The sequence below is a fragment of the Alligator sinensis genome, unplaced genomic scaffold, assembly GCF_000455745.1.
Source record: "Alligator sinensis unplaced genomic scaffold, ASM45574v1 scaffold59_1, whole genome shotgun sequence".
NCBI lineage: Eukaryota > Metazoa > Chordata > Crocodylia > Alligatoridae > Alligator > Alligator sinensis.
The window spans coordinates 3,683,676-3,689,355 of NW_005841878.1; the positions used below are offsets into that span (position 1 = coordinate 3,683,676).

General features: G+C 44.7%; 1 non-coding gene across 1 annotated transcript; it reads left to right on the forward strand.

Annotated features, from left to right (window-relative positions):
* Positions 1-1,948: 1,948 nt before the first annotated feature.
* TRNAR-CCU lies at positions 1,949-2,021 on the forward strand. The gene has a single exon. It is a non-coding gene; the product is annotated as a tRNA-Arg (tRNA).
* Positions 2,022-5,680: the final 3,659 nt, after the last annotated feature.

Genomic DNA, 5,680 nt, shown 5'->3' on the forward strand with positions numbered 1-5,680 from the left:
GCTGGCCTTGGAACAGATAATCCTGGGAACAGAGGTCTGGAGTCCAGGAGGGGTAAGTACTGAGGCTGGGAGCCCATAGCCCAGGAAGGACGCATGTTAGCAGCTCATCTGCAAGGCATGGGAGTGGGTACTGGAGAGGAACCCATGAAACTAGCCTTTAAGGCAATGACCATGACAGCCTGTGATCACAGGAGTAAGACCAGGCTTGGGAAGCCCTGAGGAAGCCTCCCTTTCATCATAAATTAATATGTGACAAGATATCTTCGTATCTATGTAGTGTGTATATGTAGATGCGTATACATGTATGCACACATTTGGACAAGTGATTAAAAAAATCAATAATTAACAGTAACAAACCAACTACTCTGGACTCATTCAAAAGGCGTCTGGATGTTTATCTTGCTGGGATCATCTGACCCCAGCAGACTTCCTGCTTATGGCAAGGCGGGACTCGATGATCTCGCAAGGTCCCTTCCAGCCTTTAATGTCTATGAAATCTATGAAACATCAAAGCATGGCAAGCGAGTAACAAGGCGAGGGCCCCAAGGGCAGCTAGGTTGGCAAGGGCTGAGTGGCCACCAGTGGGCATTGCGACCACCCCTGTGATGAGCACTTGCTACAGTAGACATGTATACACATTTCCACATAGACATACATACAGAACATACAATACTCTACATTGACAGATATATAATGATTTCTAGGATTAAGGGTTGGAAGTGATAAGCAGTTTTCAAACTTCCTAAAGTAGGTAACCCTTTCATGTAACTTTGGCTGAGGAACCACTCCCCCTACCTTGAAGACTGATGTGGAAACAGGAGACCTGGCCCAGAAATGGTGGCACACTGCCTCCTTGCTTCTCCATTACTCCTGATCTCTTTGCAGAGCCCCTGATGAGATAGGATGGAGCCCCAGACTTCCGTGGAACGCAGTTTGAGAACCACTGGACTAGATTATTGTTCATGTCCCTTCCAACAGCATGACTCTGATTACACCCCTCCCCCATCACAACTACATGCACTCATGCAGTACACACACAGCATGCTCTGGTTAGATGCATGCTAGCTAAGTGTAGAGCCAGTCCCAGTTTGTTGCCTGTTGCTTACTGTATAAAAAAACATTGGCTGTCTGTAGAGCAGTTAATTTGCATCAACTGCTTAAGTGCATAGTATCAATTTCAAAGCTTTTAATAGCAGCTCTGAAAATGACTATGAAAAGACTTAAAAATAAAGGAGTCAGTTTTGGAGCTGCTAATGAACATTGCTTACATTAAGTTTGAATAGTGTGAGTACAGACATTTTTCATTCGAAAGAATTTATACATACAAAATCAGGACTGTGTGTGCATTAAATAATATAAACAAATGTATGCATATATATGCACACATATATGTATATACCCACTTATGTGTGCATAAACAATATGAATACATATATAACAGTGTATATACACAAATATGTCTCTAAAGTTTTCCAGTATATGATATAATTACCCCAGTGAAGGTGAATATTTCTTTAAAAACTGTCTCGGAAGCATTTATCGATTTTATTTCTTTGTGGCTGCGCTAGGGCATATAGCACAAGTAAGATCAGGATTCAAAGTGGTTCCTGGGGCACTTCAATGTTACAACATCTAGGAATTAGGTTTTCTGTTCCAGAGAGTTATTGAATTTGACCTGCTTAGGTGCTTAAGATCCCTATAAAGTCAATTGAGTCATCGGAGAAGCACCTAAGAGTGACTTGGGTTTAGTCATCTTGCTCTACAGAAGAATGGGGAGTAGTGTGCATTTCAGAAAGACCAAAGGTGTTACAGTTTCTTACCAATTTACTGTATACTAAGCTATTCTTACTTTTTTTACTTTTCATACAGTAACTTAAAACAAATTAAGCAAACCTACTGAATGACTACCACCATGAATAAATGTAGAAACATAATTTCAAAAGTCTGAGCCCCAGTGGCCTAATGGATAAGGCACTGGCCTCCTAAGCCAGTGGTTGTCAGTTCAAGTCCCATCTGGGGTGGAATGTGTATTTAGTAGGGCCTCATGAAGCGGTGTTCTGTTTTACTATTTCGCCCATAGGCTATAATAGGGAATCATGAAAATGCTTATAACTGTTGTTTCTTGCCTGATTTGGATGAAAATTGATGATAGCCACTTCTGAGGGCATGATGCCTGCCAAGTTTCAAGGAGATAGGTGCAGGGGTTTACTTGGAAACTGTACCTTAAGGTGCTGACAAGCAAAACTCATGTCACTTGCTGGCAGCGGCAGCCTCCTGTCATCCTGCGCACAGATCTGGGGGCCCGCACCCCCGGGAGGAGTCCAGCAGCACTGGGAGGGCAGGTTGAGCTCTGTGGGGCTAGCAGAGCTGGTCAGAGCACAGCCCTAGCTCTCCCTGCCTCCCTCTGCCAGGCTGCACTCTGACCCAGTGGTGGGAGGCAGAATGCAGCCCTGGCTCTCCCCTGCCTCCTGCCACCGTGCTGCTTCAAAAGTCAAAACATTTCAAACCTTTCAAAACATTTTGAGTGCCTTCAGTTCATTTCAAAGCTGTTTCAAAGCCTTTTGTTTCGTTTCAATTTTGCTGTTTTGAGCACGAAACGCATCAAAACAGCTTCAAAACAAAATACCCATCGAAATTTCGCACAGCCCTAGTATTCAGCTTCCTTCTTTCAGGGCAGGTGCTTTCATACTTCCTGGAACTGGAAATAGGCCTGTTGAGAGCCATATGATTGCTCAGAGCTCCAGTATGGAACTGGAAATAGGCCTGTTGAGAGTCTCTGGGTTAAGGTTAGAGGGGAGAGCAGACCAGGAGGAAGTAGTGGATGATGCTTTCTTCAAACAGGTAGTGGAAGTTTCCTAATCACAGGCCCTGGTTCTCATGGGAGACTTCAATCACACTGATGTTTGCTGGGAGGGAAATACAGTAGTGCTTAGGCAATACAGGAAGTTTTTGGAGAGTGTTGGGGACAACTTCCTGATGCAAGTGCTGGAGCGGCCAACTAGGGACCATGCTCTTCTTGACCTGCTGCTCACAAACAGGGACGAATTGGTGGGGAATGTAGTAGTGGATGGCAGCCTGGGGAGCCGCGAACACCACAAGATTAAGGTAGCAGTGACCACAAGATGATTAAGTTCAGGATCCTGACAAAAGGAACAAAGGAGAGCAGCAGAATATGGACTCTGGACTTTAGAAAAGCAGATTTTGACTCCCTCAGGGAACTGATGGGCAGGATCCCCTGGGAGGCCAGGCTGCAAAGGAAAGGAGTCCAAGAATGCTGACTGTATTTTAAAGAAATGTTACTAAGGGCACAGAAGCAAACCTCCCGGATGTGCAGGAAGACTAGCAAATACAGCAGGTGACCAGACTGGCTTAGCAGGGAGCTCTTCAAAGAGCTAGAACAAAAAAAGGAAGTCTACAAGAACTGGACGCTTGGACAGATGACTAGGGAAGAGTAAAAGAATATTGCTCGGGCATGCAGGAGTGAAATCAGGAAGGCCAAAGCACATTTGGAGTTGCAGCTAGAAGGGGACATGAAGAGTAACAAAAAGGGTTTCTACAAGTATGTCAGCAACAAGAGGAGGGACAGGGAAAGTGTGGAGCCCTTACTGAATGGGGGAGGCAACCTAACGACAGATGTTGAGGAAAAGGCTGAAGTACTCATTGCCTTTTTTACCTCAGTCTTCACAGGCAAGGTCAGCTCCCGGACTACTGTAGTTGGCAGCACAGTTTTGGAAGAAAGTGAGCAGACCTCAACAATGAAAGAACAAGTTAGGGACTTGTTTGGAAAAGCTGGATGTGTAGAAGCCCATGGGACCGGATGCAGTGCACTTGAGGGTGCTGAGGGAGTTGGGTGATCTGACAGCAGTGCTGCTTTGAAAACTTGTGATGACCAAGAGAGGTCCTGGATGATAGGAAAAGAGCAAATATAGTGTCCATCATTAAGAAAGGGAAGAAGGAGGAACTAGAGAACTACAAACCAGTCAACCTCACCTCAGTCCCTGGGCAAATCATGGATCAGGTCCTCAAGGAATCCATTTCTAAGCACTTGGAGAAGAAAGTGGTCAGGAACAGTCAGTAACCTGACTGATTGCCTTCTGTGATGAGATGACTGGCTCTGTGGATGCAGGGAAAGCAGTGGGCATGATATACCTTGACTTTAACAAAGCTTTTGATACAGTTTCCCACACCAATCTTGCAAGCAAGCGAAGAAAATATGGGTTGAATGAATGGACTGTAAGGTGGATAGAAAGCTGGCTGGATTGTCAGGCTCAGTGGGTTGTGATCTATGGCTTGATGTCTAGTTGGCAGCCAGTATCAAGTGGAGTGCCCCGGTGTTTGGTCCTGGGGCTGGCTTTGTTAATGTCTTCATTAATGATCTGGAAGATGGGATGGGTTGCACTCTCAGGAAGTGTGTGGATGACACCAAGCTGGGGGGAATAATAGATATGCCGAAGGGAAGGCTTAGGATTCAGAGAGACCTAGGCAAATTGGGGGATCAGGCCAAAAGAAATCTCATGAAATTTAACAAGTGCCAAGTCCTGCACTTAGGAAAAAAGAATCCCATGCATCGCTACAGGCTTGGGACCAACTGGCTAAACAACAGTTTTGCAGAAAAGGACTTGAGGAGGTTACAACGATCAATAAGTTGGATATGAGTCAATAGTGTGCCCTTGTTGCCAAGAAGGCTAACAGCATATTGGGCTGCATTAGTAGGAGTGCTGTCAGCAGACCGAGGGAAGTAATTTTCTCCTTCTATTCAGCACTGCAGGCCACATCTGGAGTACTGTGTCCAGTTTTGGGCCGCCCTCCCCCCCACCACTACAGAAAGGATGCAGACAAGTTGGAGAAAGTCCATCAAAGGGCAACAAAAATGGTTAGGGGGCTGAGGGCGCATGACTTATAAGGAGATGTTGAGGGAACTGGGCTTATTTAGTCTGCTGAAGACAAGACTGAGGGAGATGAGATAACAGCCTTTAACTACCTGAAGGGTTGTTCCAAAGAGGATGGAGCTGGACTGTTCTCAGTGGTGGCAGATAACAGAACAAGGAGCAATGGTCTCAAGTTGCAGCAAAGGAAATTTGGTTGGATAGAGTTTGTACAGAGCTGCAGAATCCTTCCAGGTATAAGACTCCTGGCTGCAGGAGATAAGATTTGCTATATTTTTCCTTTCTAAAAGGGGTTGGTGGAATGAAAGAAATTCTTTCCTAGAGATGCTGATGGTGCATCATATAATTTCTTTCAATACCTTCAGCAAACAGGATGTGATGTTCAGTGAAGGGGCCACACATTTTCCAGGAGGGCCATTCATCTTCCAGTTGTAAGCTTAATCTTGCAGTTCCAAGTTGCCATATAAGGGCTAACTCACTTCTGAAAGCATTAGTTGGCAAAGCTCCATTGCAATTCTGGACAAGTATCAGAATATTGGAAACAGTGTCTGGTTGATTTAATAATTCAATAGAAGCAGATTTCCTCCTGTGACAAACTAGACTGTGGGATAAGCTAAATGGTGTGTTTAGAGCACTAAGGCAAAAGGAAAAAAAGCTAGTCAGATGAGGTTCTTAAACCCCATAACATAAATCAAAGCAAATCTTCCAAGGAATAGAGACAGAGCTGAAACTTCCACTCTTGCTAAGAGTTGGTCTTTTTTTAAAGTTTTATTATGGAAACTCCAGGGACAGTA